Consider the following 16,697-nt stretch of genomic DNA (forward strand, 5'->3'; position numbering starts at 1 on the left):
AGATAATAAGGGATAATAATTGAGAAGGTACAGATATATTGGAATTCATAAGCATAACCAAATGAATAACATATGCACCTTATTCTGTATAAGTTCATTCTGTCTTTCAGAACAAAGAACTTTCAGGAAATATAGAATTGACTGGAAAAAGTAATCTGAGGACAAGTATGAACTGCTGGAGAGACAGGTATTGTTTATGCAAGTCTAGGCTTGATCCATGCAAAACCTCCTAACATGAAGGAAAATCTGAAATGCTGAGGGATGCAGGTGTTTGTAAGTTCAGGTAATACATATTTAAACAATAGCTTTCCTTAGACATAGGGCTTGCTTCATGTAGAGCTTTGAGGAAAAAAGTAGAATGAATGAAGGTGAATATACGTGTCCCAGGATAATATTGCAGGTTCCAATCTGGGTTGGTCAACAGGATTAGAGATTTTGTCTTCCAATCTTTCTGACTGAAGCCCATCTTCAGGGAACTTCTCTCTATCGGAGTGTGTGCTTCGGGCTATTCTGTGTGTGGTATTTATATGGTGCTTGTTGTATGTGGTTTTTAAAATGTTGATTGGGGTGTTGATGGCTGGCTATTAAGTCATTGGCTGTTTCCTTGTGCTGCCAAGCCCTTGCCTCCTAAGTTCTTGATAAACTGGTAATAAATCAGCACTCCTGTTGACTGATGAGGGGCCCATTTTCCAGGCTTCAAATCACTTCCCTGGCTGTTTTTGTGCCTGCTCATCCAACAATCTTAGTAGCTGACCCAGACTAGATCTTGCAAAAAGTGGAATATAAATGTAATAAAGAAACAACAATATAATTAGCCATTATTAGTGCTTTTTTTGTCATGGAACGCATTCTGGCACCTTTTTTTGAAGGGAAGAACCGGTTCCTTCTAAGCTGCCAGCGTGAGTAAAGCTCTGGCTCAGTGAAAGAAAGCTGCCCGGGGAAATCGGGGGCATCAAAGGTCGACCTGGAAACACTTACATGGCCCTGAAAGCAGACCCTCTTTCTGCCTTGGTTCATGGGGCTCCCGCTGATGCCTCTCCTCACCCCATGTTGGTCACCAGGGACCAGGACTGACTCCTGGAGCAAATCTCTTCGAGGGACCAGGAACACTCCCAAAGCGGCAGCGCCACCACTGCCTTGGTCACTCTGGCTCCAGAGGAAGCCTCTGTGTCATCAGAGACAGAGGAGGACGAGGTGGCAGAAGACATGCCGGCTCTGAACAAGCGCCCTCTCAAAAGCCGCAGCAGTGGCGTCCGTCAGCTGACGCTACTCACTTGATCTGCACCTTGGAAGCTCCCTAAAGTGATTCCCCCCTTGCTCCATAAAGGGCTTTCGACTGGAGCCGGAGCTGTGCTTTTTTTTTTTTTTTTTTTTACAAAAAAAGCACTGGCCATTATAAGCGATGACTACTAATTAGAATTGTTTTCAACAAGATTAGATAAAATCATGCCTTTAGTGATGTTTCAATAGCTTCTTCTTTTTCTTGTGCCATATCCATTATTGGAATTTGGCGATCATGTTGGTGATCCTGTTTTTATCAGCAGCCACACGAAAAAGTGCTGTTGAGTTTTGTCTAAGTCCCTTAGATTTTGAAGCAACAATGTTCTTCTTCTGCCTGGACCTCGTTTGCCTTGAATCTTTCAATAGCTACAAATCTTAAAAGCTGTATATTATCTCCTGTACCACAGGTAGCATATTTTAATTGCATAATGGTAGGGAGTGACAATAGAAGATGATTATCATCTTGAAAGTATAGTTAACCTTTGTTCTCTAGGGCAGAGGTCCCCAACCTTTTGGGTGCCAGGGACCGGTTCCGTGGAGAAAGGTTTTTCCACGGACCAGAGAATGCATGGTTTTGTGTGCTGTTTGAACCCCACAGATGGGGCTTTGCTTGTTTGTGCAGACCGGTTGCTGGCATGACGTGGCCCGGTACTGGTCCACAGACCAGGGATTGGGGACCTGTGCTCTAGGGAGCCTATTGCTACTGACTTGTTTTATCTATGCTTTTGGATTCAAGCATTACTCTAGCTTCTTATTCATCTGTGTATGGATCTTCTTGCCTCTAAATATGATACAAGTGACTTGGTTTCTGTGTTGCTAACTTCTTTGTTGAACAATCTAGCTATTTGTTCAACAACCTAGCTATTCCCAAGAGTTCTCAGCATGGACCTTCTAGCTGCTGAAGGGGCTATGACATATTTCTAGGGGGACCGTTTACTGCTGCTAGACATTTTATGTCTTTAAAAATTCTGTTATGTCTAGTATAGAATTGTTTTTGTTAGCTGATTTAGATACTGTGTTTTTATCTTTGTGTGTCTTCCAGTCAGTTTTTTGAGTCCTGGAAACTGCCTGGACTAGTCCTGGTAGTTTTCTTGGTAATGTCTTTCAGAAGTGGTTTTCCATTATTTGCTTTCTAGGGCTGAGAGAGAATGAATGGCCTCTGGTCATATGGCTAGATTTATGCTGGAGGCAGAAGTAGAACTTGTGGTCTCCCAGGTTTCTAGTCTGGTGCTCTAACCACTGCACCAAATTGTTTCTCCTTTATAATATAAAGACACTTTGGATTATCATCTACAACAGTGCAGATGATAAAATTTCTCCATGATTTTTATCTCTCATTTACAAAAGAAAATGAGGCTCAGAAGGGGGCGATGACTAAAAAAAAAAAAGGTTGAGAATCTTTGTCTTAAACAAGTATAGTCACATAGGCATCTGTCTTACAATGAGCCTGACCAATTTTCTACCAACAAAGTATTGCGTATATTGACCACAAGATTGACAAGGTTAGAATTAAGGCATAATACAAAGCATAGACAGGAAACTAAACGCTTTTCCTTTGCTATTTATGAAGGTAGTTTTATTAAACAAACTACACACACTATTCTATTATATTCAACTTATTTAACCTTAATATAGATATAGCATTATCACTTATAAATATAAGTCACAGGACTTAACAAAGTTACAAATGCTTCTTTTATCCTGTGTGCTTAGCAATTTTCTTAGCAATCGAGGCAATAGTAACACAACTATTTCCCTAACCCTTTAAAACTGGGAATTATTTCCCTTTCTCCCAGATGTTAATGTTGTTCTAACTTACATTTAACTATGTATTTTCCTCTACCCTTCGAGGAAAAGAGATCATCTGAGATATTTCTAAATGTGGATCTAGTGCCCTTTTGAAACAATGCTAAACCCATGTATAAATTTAGTAATAGAGAAAGCTCTTACTTCCCCTTGCATCCTTCCTCTGGGACTCAACCAAATGATTTTGCATACAGATGTAATGTTCTTTGGAAAGAGTGCTGGATCCCCAACCCCCAGTCCATGGACTGGCACTGGTCTGTGGCATGACAGAAACTGGACCACGCAAACAAGTGAAGCCCCATCCATGGAGTGCAGGCAGCACACGAAACCATGCCCCCTCCGGTCTGTAGAAAAACCTCTCTTGATGGAACTGGTCCCTGGTGCCCAAAAGGTTGGGGGCCACTGTAGTAGAAAACCCTATACCATTTCAGACAAATGATTGTCCAGTCTCTATTTAAAAGCCTCCAGTAATGGAGCACTCACAACTTCTGAAGGCAAGCTGTACCACTGATTAATTGTTCTAACTGTCATGAAATTTCTTCCTCGTTCTAGGTTGCTTCTCTCCTTCCATTGTTGCTGCCTTCAGGTGCTCTGGAGAATAGGTTCACCCCATCTTCTTTGTAGGAGCCCCTCACATATAGGAACACTGCTATCATGTCATACCAACTCCTTCTTTTCATTAGACTAGATATACCCAATTCCTGTAACTGTACTTCATATGTTTTAGCCTCCTGCCCCCTAATCATTTTTGTTGCTCTTCTCTGCACTCTTTTCAGAGTCTCAACATCTCAACAAATTCTAACACTATTTCAAAACACACTCATCTATGTTGATGAATGTTCAAAACAATGTGAAATCGGTGTATATGTCAAGCTTACATAAGGTCTGACAGTTTGGAAGCACTAGACGTAATACAGATAGATGTCTCTGCAGAAGCTATGTATTGAGTCTTTCCTGCAGCCTAGTCCACATTGGCCATAGGGGAATAAGTAGAGACATAGTAACCCCCCAATGAGATACAAGAGTGTGTCCAAAGTAACCAAAAGAAGCTTGGCATACCTTGGCATCATTAGTTACATTTTGGAGGAAGTGGGCTAAATCATGTACCTAGAAGAAATACCGTACATTGTAAGTTGATGAAAATATTACTTTAAACCGGGAAGAGCTAAAGTTATCTGTAAGCTACCTCCCTGAAAGCTGGAGTCAAGACAAGGCAATGTTCTGAGCATTTGTCAAATGAAAACTAATATTGGAACAAGTTCATGTTGCTGTAAGAAGGATTTTTAGAGTGTGCCCATTGTCACATAAACATACATACCAAAAAGCCAGTATTTTAGCTAGAAGCTTGATCAGATACAGAAAAACAAAATTGTGTTTCAAATGCACAAGTAGTCTTATAAACAAAAGTGGAATACTTTAATTATATGCCTTCCATTATTATGTATTTTTATCTGCATTATGAGACTCCTGCTGTCTTACTAGGTCTTGGCTAACATATACTTCCTATAGTAATGCCATTTTCTGTGCCATTAGAAAACAGAACTATGAAATTAGCTTTGAAAAGCTCATTGGAGATGAGATAAAGAAGATAAAGCATTAACTTTGTTTCTTGAAGCAGGAAGAGGAAGAAAAATTCCAGAGAGAGAAGGAAAATGCAAACTGAACTTGATCCAAGACTGTAGTTGTTAAGATGATAACTAAATGTCTGAGTTGCTAATATATCCAGCAGTTGATTTTCTTTTTGCATCAAATTAGTTGCTTCATCCACTTGGGATTCCAAGGTCTATATCATTTGCTTATTCTTCGTGATAGCAATGGGAAAAATGTGACCTTCTAGACATTGCTAAAGTACAGTTTTCAGCATTGGATATTATGACTGGGACTACTGGGAGTTATCATTCACCAACATCTGGAAGTCCATAAATTCCTCGCCTTTTTATTTGAGATAGTAAAAAAGTACATTTTCTATAATGTAAAAACTGAGTCTCTTGAATAACAGAGCCTTTACTGGAAAGCTGGGCAAAAAGGTTTCAAAGAATATAAAGAAAGAAAATTAATCTCATGCAAGCAAAAGGAACTACTGAGCATGAGTCTTTGATTATGTTTGCATAATTAAATATTTGGATTGTATGGCCTCTGTTCATTTCTCTGCTCTCTTGTGTGGCATTACACGTATATAAAGCTGTTATATAACCATGTTTCAGCTCTTCTAGAGTGGGTGGTAAGATGAATACATCATTCCCTTGAAAAAAAATCTATCAACATGGATTTAGCTCTAATTTATGGCAATATTGGGAGTTCAGTTGAAGCTTCTAGTGGCTTCTGAAATATCTAATGATTATTATGTTGTCAGATGAGAAAACAAAGTTGCTGGGAGTGCATGAATCATTTATGTATGGGCCATGCAGAAAAGGAAAGAAATGAAAATGCATTTATGTGATAAGAATGAGTTATAAATTTTCTTTAAATTATGTAATCCAAATTTTAGCAATTTGACTGTTTTTATTACTGTACTTCTCTCCCAGAAGAAACTAGTAGCAAACATTTCCCCCTTCCAATATTAGTGTTTTATTCATTATTTTGAATCCTTCACCAAACAGTTTTGAGAAAAATTGCAATTCTCCTCAGTTCTGCTGATTTAAAATACCAAGAATATATGGGGAAATTGTCCAGTGCTGACCAATAGACTAAGCAAAAAGGGTCAGTTAGCCAGTGTGTTGCCATAGACATGCCCTAGATCTAGAAGCAACATCAATCCATTCACTTTACTTCCACTCAGAAAAGAAATGAAACAAATTGCTAGCATAATTGGTTGCTGTTGCAGTCATTGATAGATTGATTGCTTAAAATAAAACAGAATGCTTGCTACAATGAAATCATTATTTTGTTGCATGTAAAAAACATTACCATTGAAAATTATAGCATTTTTTTGGGAAACAACTGCTGTTCTCAATAGCTGTAGTGGTAGTAGCTGTTGTTGGTGATGTAAATACACAAAGTGAAGGGAATGCATTCTAAATCAGGCACCAATAACAGGACTCTAAAGTTGGGCTAGATGGGGGGAAGTAATGCTTTCCTTGAGCATAAGAATTAAGGTGATTGAGTGTTTCTACTAATGGGAAAATCACTTAGGCTGTCCAGAATTTTCAAATTACAAAGAAAATAAATATTTTAAAATAAACTGTACAGAGCGAGAAATAAGTTATCTCAACTCCCAATCATCTAGCATCATGAGATTGGACAAGTACAGAACCGCTTCTGATTTACCACATAGTGCTCATAGGAACATAACTTTAATGTCTTAAAGATCGAGAGAAAGAAGTGCCCACCCTGTTGACATCAGATTACTTGTGGTTTAACATTATGGTAAACTGGTTCATTTGAATTCACTAAAGGCATTCTGTCCATTTCAGTTAGGAAAGATGTCATTTTCTTCAAAAACTCTGTTTTTAATTTTTAAAATCCAATACAAGAATAGGGCTCTGGTTCATTTTCCAACTGTTGTTTGAAGCTGGCTCTTCCAATGTGATCATGTAGATCAAATAGAGGATGAAAGGCCTGCAACAACTTTCACTGTAGTTTCCTGATTGATCATTAATGAGGGATAGTAATTGCATATTATATTCATAATATAATCTTAATGATTTATGGTTTGCTTTAATTAGAAGAACTTCATTAAAACACCTTGTATATTGAAATGCAGCATTTTTTTTTACTGTGGAAAGGAATTGCCAATTACAAAACTGACATAAGTGATTAGGAGCAATATTCTCTAGATCAACCTTCCATAAGTTGTTGCCCTGTTCAGCTGTGTGGACACCAAGCCTCTAATTTCCAAGCTAGCTACTCATTGTTAAGAATGGTGGCAGTCGAAATCTACATACTTGGGCATGGCTCATATAACTGTCTATGTATGGGTTTTCAAATGTGTATTTTATTTATTTACTAATTAGATTTATTTCCAACTTCTATTTTGTGCAATTCAAGACAACAAACATAATATTCCCTTCTCTTATTTTCCCCATAATAACTCAGTGAGATAGGTTGACATCATACAGCTGTACTTTATGTCTAAGATGGACTATTCAACAAAAGCAAAGAAAAATTAGATGCTCTTATCCTGGTCAGAAAAGTTGTATGAGGATGAATGATTTTGGTTATGGAAAAAAATATATTAGATATGCATACTATACTGTATGTCTTTAAGCTGCTACTGAGCATCTTGATCCTTGTATTTCTGAATTCTTATATGCAATGAATCTGGAATCATACAGCTTCTAGAAGTGTGATGTACACAACTAACAATAGGAATGTATGTGTTTTAGAATAAATTTGGGTCTATAGAATCTAAGATATCAGTGATGCCAAAATTGTAATCATGTTCCCCGAGCTGTTATAGTTTTGGTGTTTGAAGGAAGATTGAGCTCAAAGTGTTGGTCAGTTACCCACAGAAGGTAAGCTGGCCAAGAAGCCACAATCTCTAGTCTCCTCCAAATGAAAACAAACAAAGTAATCCTATTCCATTTTTAAATCATTAGTTGAATCCTTTTTTAAAAAAACAGGGATTGTATCTAAGCAACCAAGGATTACATAGCAACAAAGCTACTTCCAGCCAACTTAATTATATTTGATTTCATTTAGGAGCTTCTCCAAGAATATAAGCATTACAATATCGAAATATTTTTTCTTTCTCACAAAAAAGAATGATACCACAAAGAAGTTTATTAATAAAAATAATACCAATAGCACTTAGACTTATATACCGCTTCACAGTGCTTTCCAGCCCTCTCTAAGCAGTTTACAGAGTCAGCATCTTGCCCCCAACAATCTGGGTCCTCATTTTACTGATCTTGGAAAGATGGAAGGCTGAGTCAACCTGAGCGGTTGAGACTCAAACTGCCAAACAGCTGGCAGTCGGCAGCCAGCAGAATTACTGCATTCAAATCACTGCGCTACCATGGCTCAGGAACATAAATTACCACTAATATATGGGGCACAATTATATCATGAACACTATATATTTTAGATAATATATTCTATCACTAAGAAGAAAGGAATGATGTGTCTTAAGCATCTTATATTTCCATATTTAATTCTAAGCATGAAACAAATCATGGAACATGGAAGAAAAATGAGCAAAGTCATTGTTCAATTTGTGCCACGATAAAAGATAAAAGCCATGCTGGCTAAGGAATTCTGGGGGTTGAAGTCCACACATCTTAAAGTTGCCAAGAATGAGAAACAATTTTAACTAAGGTTTTCAATGGCAGTAGCTGTATTTAAAGATTCTAACTTCTCATATAGATAGAAGTACACATAAGAAGAATGTCTGAAATGACAGCACCCATTCAAGCAAAGCACTCAATTTCTGCATAAATCAGGAAGCAAATATCATCAATGCAAACCTATTTTATCTCTAGACTTCCTGTGTGATTAGAATCTTAAATATTCAGAATTATAAACCATGCAAGAGATGTCTATGAGTAGACCAGACTCTTCGCTGTGGCTTATGAAAGACAATAGCGGGACAATAAATCAACAATGGGACAAAAGAGTAAAAGGGACCAATCCTTATTCTACCAACTTAATACTAACCTTAGGGAAAATCAGTAAGACCATATCCATTAAATATAAGGAATTCATAATGTGGAATCATCACCACAGTGCCCTTCATTCTGAAATTCTTTGTAGGACTGGATGGACCATTGCTTTGACAGATTCTAGCCCTTTCTTCTTATTTGTTTTGAATTAAACACCTGTTTCTTGGCATATTTATCCAAACATTGTTAATATTCTGAAAAATCTGAAGGAATATCCATATATATAATCTATGCATGTCTACCTCTCCACCCAATGTAATAATAAGAGACATGGAGATGTGGATGTAGAGCTAAAAATCTTAATAGCAGTAAAAATGATGGATTACCAAACAACTGCAATAAAAATGTTTTGGAGGGATCTCAAAAGGCATTTATTCACTTCCCTGTTAGTATTGGTGATTTTCTGCAATACTGAAGTGGGCCATCTACTTAGAGTTTCCAAGGAAGAAGAAACCAACATTTTCTAAGGAAATTGTAGGTAACCATTCAGATATTTTGGACAAAATGTCATCAGACCCATTTAACATAGACAATAACAAGGCAACATAGGACATATCCAAAATTTCTGGAGGGAATCAAGTTGTCTCTCCCTATTCTGATAGATTCTATTTCACTATTAAACAATTGAAATTGTTGGAAAGTTCAATGAAAATCTCCCTTCTTATAATTTGAATCCACCATTTTGAAGTGAGGGAAAACAAAATTATTCTCTTATCTATGTGATATATCTTCACTTACCTGATTTTTTATAATATGCCTAGAAACTTACAACTGGTTTTTTTACTCTACCTTTGCTTAACTCAATAGTAGATTAAGGAAAATTGACTAGTAATGGTAATTTAATTATTTACATTCTGAATCATTCTTTGCCAGATGATTCGTATTAAGCTGTTGGATACTATTCACAAATAGCCATTGCAAAGATTGGGGAGTCCATGTGGTCTCTAAGCTTAGCTATTTGCTTGCAGGTGTTTCATTAAGTAACTCATCAGTGCAAGTGAGTGTCGGATTTGCTCCTTGTATATAAAGGTCAGTTTATATTATGTTCCTTTTTTATTTTATACACTTAAACCAATATATCAGAATATCTGAAGAGTGTTAAAGTGGTTAGTTGTCTGTTGAAAATACATGGATGAAAGCCAAGTAGGAGGTATAGAATTAGCAGGAATCTTTAGTCAAATAGTCTTAAAAATTATTTAGGCTACCATTATTCCCATAAAGTACAGAGATGATTGAATATGATGCATTAATTTGCCTGAGACTGCACATTGAATTAATAGTTGAAGTGGGAAATGGTTTGTTCTCTGAAGTCCACATCTAAAAAGCTAGTCCATTCATGCCATCAATCTTATTCATTCCTCCCCCCCCCCATACAATAGGGATCTGTCTTTGAGAAATATCTCTCCTGACTTCTTTTTTAAAAAGCATTGTTTTTGTTCCAAAGTTGGCTTTAGCTTTGATTTCATTTGTCATTTGACTTAAGATATTGTCATGGTCAACTGTGATAAAATTTACACATTATATTAAGTGATAGTTCCTGTAACCAGATTTGATAAAATGAAGAATAATTTGCTCAAACTTTCTAAACCCAAACCAACAAAATAGTCTGTGTCTTAAATTTTTGTGGGATCCAGATTAGTATATTGATGCCATCATAATTACAAATTTCTCAGAGCTAATTTGCATCAGCTGAGCCCAGCTTAACTTTTATGAGAAATCATATGTCAAATAGATTTTGGGAGGCATACTAGTTTTGAGCCGCAAAAATCTAGATGATAGGAAAGGTATTTACTGCATTCTCTTTGTTGCCATCTAGAATGTTGTTTGGATTTTATGAAGTGTACATCTGTTATTCCCAGTTTGGGGTATCTCCACTATTAAGGCTTTCTGACTGTGGAAAACACCTTATATCTGGTATTACTTTTCAGATCTGCCCGAAGAGGCAATTAGAGGGTCAGACTATAGTATTTAGGCTTATATACCACCCTATAGCCCTCAAAAGGATTGTATTTTTTAAATAGTCTTCTGATTATAACAGTTGAGTAAAGTGCTGTGCATTAATATCAAATGTATCAACTATACTTTCCATGCTATCTGATACTAATATTGCACAAATATTTCATATATGTATATTTGAAACATTTACAGAACATGCCCTCTCTGCTGGATCTGGTGGATGGGCAGCTTATACAGTGAAATGTAGAATCACTCTCCTTCTTCAAATTTGTCCACAATTTCAGTTATAACATAATAGTGTTTGAAGCCAAGGTAGCCTTAGGGGCTGAATTCATGCAATGAGCCAAGATAGGTTTTCATTTAGTGTTTAATGTAATTATTGATGAATGCATAAGGAATGTTTATAGCAGTGTTAAAGATATGTTGGATGGGAATGGAAATGTAAAGATATTTTTGTATGCAGGTTATTCTATGTTGTTGGCATCAAATTCAACTGATTTTCAATGAAGGTTAAGAGGCAACAAACAGTATTGATTTGAACAATAATATATCAAAAAACAAAGGAATTGTATTTGACAAGGAAGATGGAATGAATCTTCATACATAGGCGGTGGAAAACTAGACCAAGTAGATGAATATTTGTATCTTGGGAAGGTGAGAAAATGGATGAAGAAATTTTAAAATAAGCAAATGCTGATAGACAATGGATGGACTGTGGACTGTTGCAAAGAATATATGTTTGTTGAAATAGGGGAAGTATCTCAATAAGGCTATGCTTCTGCCCACCTTGTTATTTGGAGCTGTACATTGGGTATACTGGGAAGCATTAAAATATATTGAATGAAGTAGGAATAGGGCGTTTAAGAAATATGAATGTTGAATTTATGTATTTTTCAAACTGATTATACCTACCTATCTCACAAAATAAGTGAGCTGGGCTGTGTAAAGTAAAGTGAATTATAAAACAAACACATAAAGGAAGAATTGAATGGCCCCCAAAAAGACATAACTGAGAAAGCTGTGATTGGATGGAGTTGATGAGAACTTGAAAGAGTTTTGAAAAACAAAAGAATCAAAAGCAATGAATAAAGTATGTAACAATCTTGGTAAAACAAACTTATTTTGCAAGAATAGGAGGAATATATACCGTAGCGAATGGTGTTCATGAAAATAACTTCAGTATCTTTTATTACTTTGCTTTTCATTTACTTTTATTTCCTTCTCTCTGCATAAAGTTGCTAACCTCAAAAGGAATAGCACGTGTATAGCATATATATGTAAATATTTGTGTAGATGATGTGGTGCCCCTTGATCCTTTGAATCAGAAATATGGTTTTAGATTTCTATTCAGGAGCCATCACCAATGAACTAAGTGTAGCTTTTACAGGAGAAGGCAAATAATGTTGGTCACAATAATGCATTCACTTTTGAAATGAGACCGATCTATATGTATGGGTGTTTACAGAAAGAAAAAGAAAATTGCCTGGAATGAAATAAAGTGCTGGCATAACACTTGCCTGTCTATTAAAAACAAGGCTCGTGGATCATGAGTTCAATTCTAAAAATCAAATATAAACTGTTTGGGACTTAGACAAGGACAGGTTTAATTTTTGACTGATGAACTGTGACATTGATTTCCAGAAGAGGCTCTGTGTTTGTTTTCCACCATAACTTATTTGTTATTCATACATCCTGCAGGTTCTTAAATTGATGCATTTATTGGACTTAGAAATAGCAATGGATTAAAGTTAGCCAGTAAGCTTCCAGGGTTGAGTGTGGCTTGAACTTGGTCTCTTCAGTTTCAATTTAATCTGCTAGCCACTATTATTATACCTTTCTACCAATTACACACTGCCCGCTATACATCCATTAGACTATGGCATTGACTTTCTTTTTAAATGTTCTCAAGTTGTGGAATATCTTGTGTGATTGTTTGTAAGTAGTTCTTTCTCTGCCCAGGTTTACACACATTGAAACATAATTAGTTTGTTTTTGATTTAGGTGGTGTAAATCTACAGTAGTTCCATGTTCAGCAAACTATGATTAAACAAACCATAGCTTAGTCTATGGGTTAAACTAGTTGTTCTCTTTAAAAAATGTAATCTTTGCCTCACTTTGTTATAAAGGATAAATTTTCTTAATGCACAAACTGATTTTGTAATACTACTTTTCCCTAACATGAGCATCCTCTAATTATTTGGGCTTCAGTTCCAAAAATTCCAGCCAGAATAACAATTATTGAAAAAAACTATTGGCATTGAAATTGATACCTTTGGAGAATGTCTAGACTGAAAAAGTTGTTCTATGACATTTACCTTGTTTTTACCTCACTGATATACCATATATCTTAGATATAATTGCTATCTAATCTTTCTAAAGAAATTAATTCCAAAATTATTTTATTTTATAAATAGTAACTCATTGGTCACCTTTAAACATCTAGATTAATATATGTTACCTGGCTATTATTTCTACTCCTCTTGTAATTGGCTAATGCATTTTTTTTTCTCTTGTCAGAGAGAAACATGCAAATTCAGGATTCATTATGTATAACAAATCCCTATGTGAGGGTGATGGGCAGTTTCGAAATGTGATAAATAAAATAACAATTTAGATTATTTTCAGCCAGTCTGAAGTTCTTTAGTTAATCTAAGTTACATGTTTCAGCAGTAAACAGTTCAAGTCCCAAAATATTTTAGCTATTTGTACTTCAGTTTTTCCAAAACTATCCCTCCAACTTTTTTGGGGGGGTAACATCAGGAATCTCTTGAAAGTAATAAAGTGATAATTATATAGCACTTATTCGTATAATCGTCTCTATAATTAGAGAAAAAAGCATTAGGCATTTTGAGTACACATTCTGCATTTTGAGTACACATTCTGGAGCTTGCTTTCTTTAAAGCTTCAAAGATACATCCAATCTTCCAATGTATCTCTTGTTAAAATCCGATATGCCTCTGTGCAGGTGGGAAAACTTTAGTGCTGCAGGTGAGGAAAACCGGACACAGTATCGCCTGACTCTAGTATCAACCTATTCTTGCCAATTGAAGGCATTGGCTCCAGAAAGCAGATTAAATAAAAACTCAGCCTTATGGAAAAAAACAGTGCACAGGTAACTTCAGTTTTTTAAAGATCTTTTGCATGTGAACAATTCATGTCTGCAACCAGAGTGACAGTTTTAGAATCAGAGGATCAGTGCTGGAAACCATAGCTCTACTACAACAACTTCTCTTGCTTCACAGGACAATCAGCAAGCTATGTCAACATCCACTTGGGGTCAGGAAATAAGATACAGACAAAAAGCCTTTGTTATCATTTAGGAAAAATGGATGAGGTATCAGAAGACAAATATCTCCCACCCTACCCCACCTTTTTTTTTTTTTTTGAAAAGGACCAATGTGGAATTTTCAAACCAGTTTCTGGGAGAGGTAATGACTTTACTATTATCATATTGTCCTCTCCATGCTCCCCACTGCAAGGTCTTATGGGATTTAGAAATGGCAGAAGCATCTCATGGGATTTAGAAATGGCTCTGACCTAGAAAAACAATGTGAGGAAGAGATCCTGTAAGTGCAGATTCTCTGGATTCTAACAGCATAAGCCTTGATTGTGCCCCCAGCACTTCTCCAGTAAAAGACTATAAATTGTAACTTAAAACTGATGAAAGTAGGAAATTTAGATACTATTACATTTAAATTCAAATTAAGCAAACTGAGTTTTTCTTCTGGCTCCATGCAATTTTTTGTTTTGGTCTTGCCTACCATTTATAAGGCAATTCCAAGTATACAGTGGACATGTTTATATTCCAAGCTGCCTGGTAAAGAAAAAAAAAAGTTCCCTATTAAAATGAATTTTTCAGCAGTCTTAAAAAAAAAGTTTGCTTACGTCAGCGAGTTAAGATTACCATATTATCCAGAGAAATTAAATAATTTCACTTTGAGTAGTTCTTCTGATTCAAGTGCAGAATGCACAAGTGTATAAGGCATCATGACAACTTGCTGAATTATTGTGATGGAAAATGCTCAAAGACAACAGCCAGGGCAAGTTCCTCATTTTACATTTTCTCTGTTTCTGCACATTACAGAATGTCTGCCTAGGCTTGACTATTTTAGCTAATCAGTAGCTAGTACTAATCTATGTAAGACTGCTTATACAACTTCTTTGCCACAGGAAATGTTCCTGCAGACTGGAAGTGCATTTGAATAAGTAAGCATGGCTTTGCAAAATAATCATCAGCCAATTGTAGCAGGAATAGGCACCCCACATTCCATATGTATTCCCCAATGCTCTGTACCCAACCCTTGGAAATTTGGATATGACTTGCACTCAGTTGCACTATATTTTTTAAAAAATTAAAATAAAATTACATCAGCTTTAAAAATGAAATTGTCCTGACTTTTTGCAGTGCAGCCTTGAGCACTCAGCAAATAATACCAAAACACCAAGTATTCTTGGGCTAGGGAAAATTAAGTCACCCAGCCATGTTTTAATTTTAATGAATGAACCAGTTACTGAATTCAGTTGTCCTAGATAATTTTGTAATATAACGTACCATTAAGGTGTCCTTTAAAATTATTGGGACTACAATTCCTAGATTTTGAGGTCTAGAGGGAATTATGTAGATTAAAGAAAGACTAGTCTGGTAAGACAGCCAGATTTATTGCATTATGGATGGTTAACTCTTTGGAGTTTTTAAAATGAAAATCAATGAAAGATAATATCTTGATGTTCAGCCAAGTCAGATTTCTTTGCTTCCATATGATATTTCCTCCATTAATCATTGGCAGTGATAGTCTAGTTTACATTAAAGCACACACACTGGACTAGCTCAATAATATAACTTGAAAAGTTTTTGGATAGCATGCTGCAATTTATAAACTGCTTTTCAAAAGAAAAGTGAGACAAAACCTTCTTAATAGTTTACAACAGATTTTAGTATTTGTTCATATATAGTGTATAAGAATAATATACAATGGGAAACATTTTGCCAAATAGGCCTCGAGTGATAAATCTATAAGAAAAAAGTGCTAGGCAAGTGAATGCTTATTTGGGTTCAGCAATAGGATAAAATTGAAAAGAGTTTGATTCAAACTTCATCTACTCTGTAGAAGGCTTTGAAAATAAAAAAGAATAATAATAAATAAAAAACTATTTAACATTAGAAATGAAAATGTGAGGTACAAAAATAAAATATATTTACAGAATATTTATATGATTATATGACAGCGTACTCCTCAGGTGATTTTTGGGGATAAAAATATCAGATAAAAATTAAAATGATAAAATAATAAAATAAAACATACTGGTGGGGACCAGGTATAATCCAGTGCCTATAATAATGTAAGTTGCAATTATAATGCATCTATGGATTGCCACATTTACTCTAAGAAACTGGTTTGGCCATTCACTTGATCTACAAATCCATTGAACAGTCTAGGAAACTAAATATTCTACTCTGTCTCCCCAGTGTTATTCTTAAATGGCAGCCAAAATTGTTGAACATCACAATCCTTGTAAAATATATTAAAAGCTTTAAAGCTTTTTGCAAATGTTCACAATGAATACCTGAAAAATTCAAATCGAAGATCTAGTCTGCTTCCAAAGTCTTCTTTGGCAAACAAGTCACAAAGCAACATGGACACCCTTGCCAGAGAACTAGAAGCAGGACACCCCCTCAGTGTCAACTTCATGTTTTTGTAATTCTCTTACAGCTGCAAGAATTGGTAGTGAAAGTGGGGAGATTTTTGTGCAAAGGCACATTAGTAGAAGGGCTAAGGCCAGGGTAGAAATCCAGATTTGAACAGGGATGAAATTATTTCAGAAAAAGCACAACTTTTGGGGCCAGGAAATTCTCAGAGCCGTTCAGATAGTCTGTTCCTATTTTCCTATTTATGTTCTGCGAAGAAGTGGTACAATATAACTAATTCAATATGTGATGCTTTGTGATGGCTGTTGCACGAAATCCATATCATTAGACAGCTAGATGCTGCTAGGCTTAAAATTAAAATTCTATTTCCTGAGTAGACAGACCCAGTTCTCATGTCTTAGCAAGTT

Source organism: Crotalus tigris, unplaced genomic scaffold, assembly GCF_016545835.1.
Source record: "Crotalus tigris isolate CLP2741 ecotype Arizona unplaced genomic scaffold, ASM1654583v1 scf7180000017994.786943, whole genome shotgun sequence".
In the NCBI taxonomy this organism is placed as follows: Eukaryota; Metazoa; Chordata; class Lepidosauria; order Squamata; family Viperidae; genus Crotalus; species Crotalus tigris.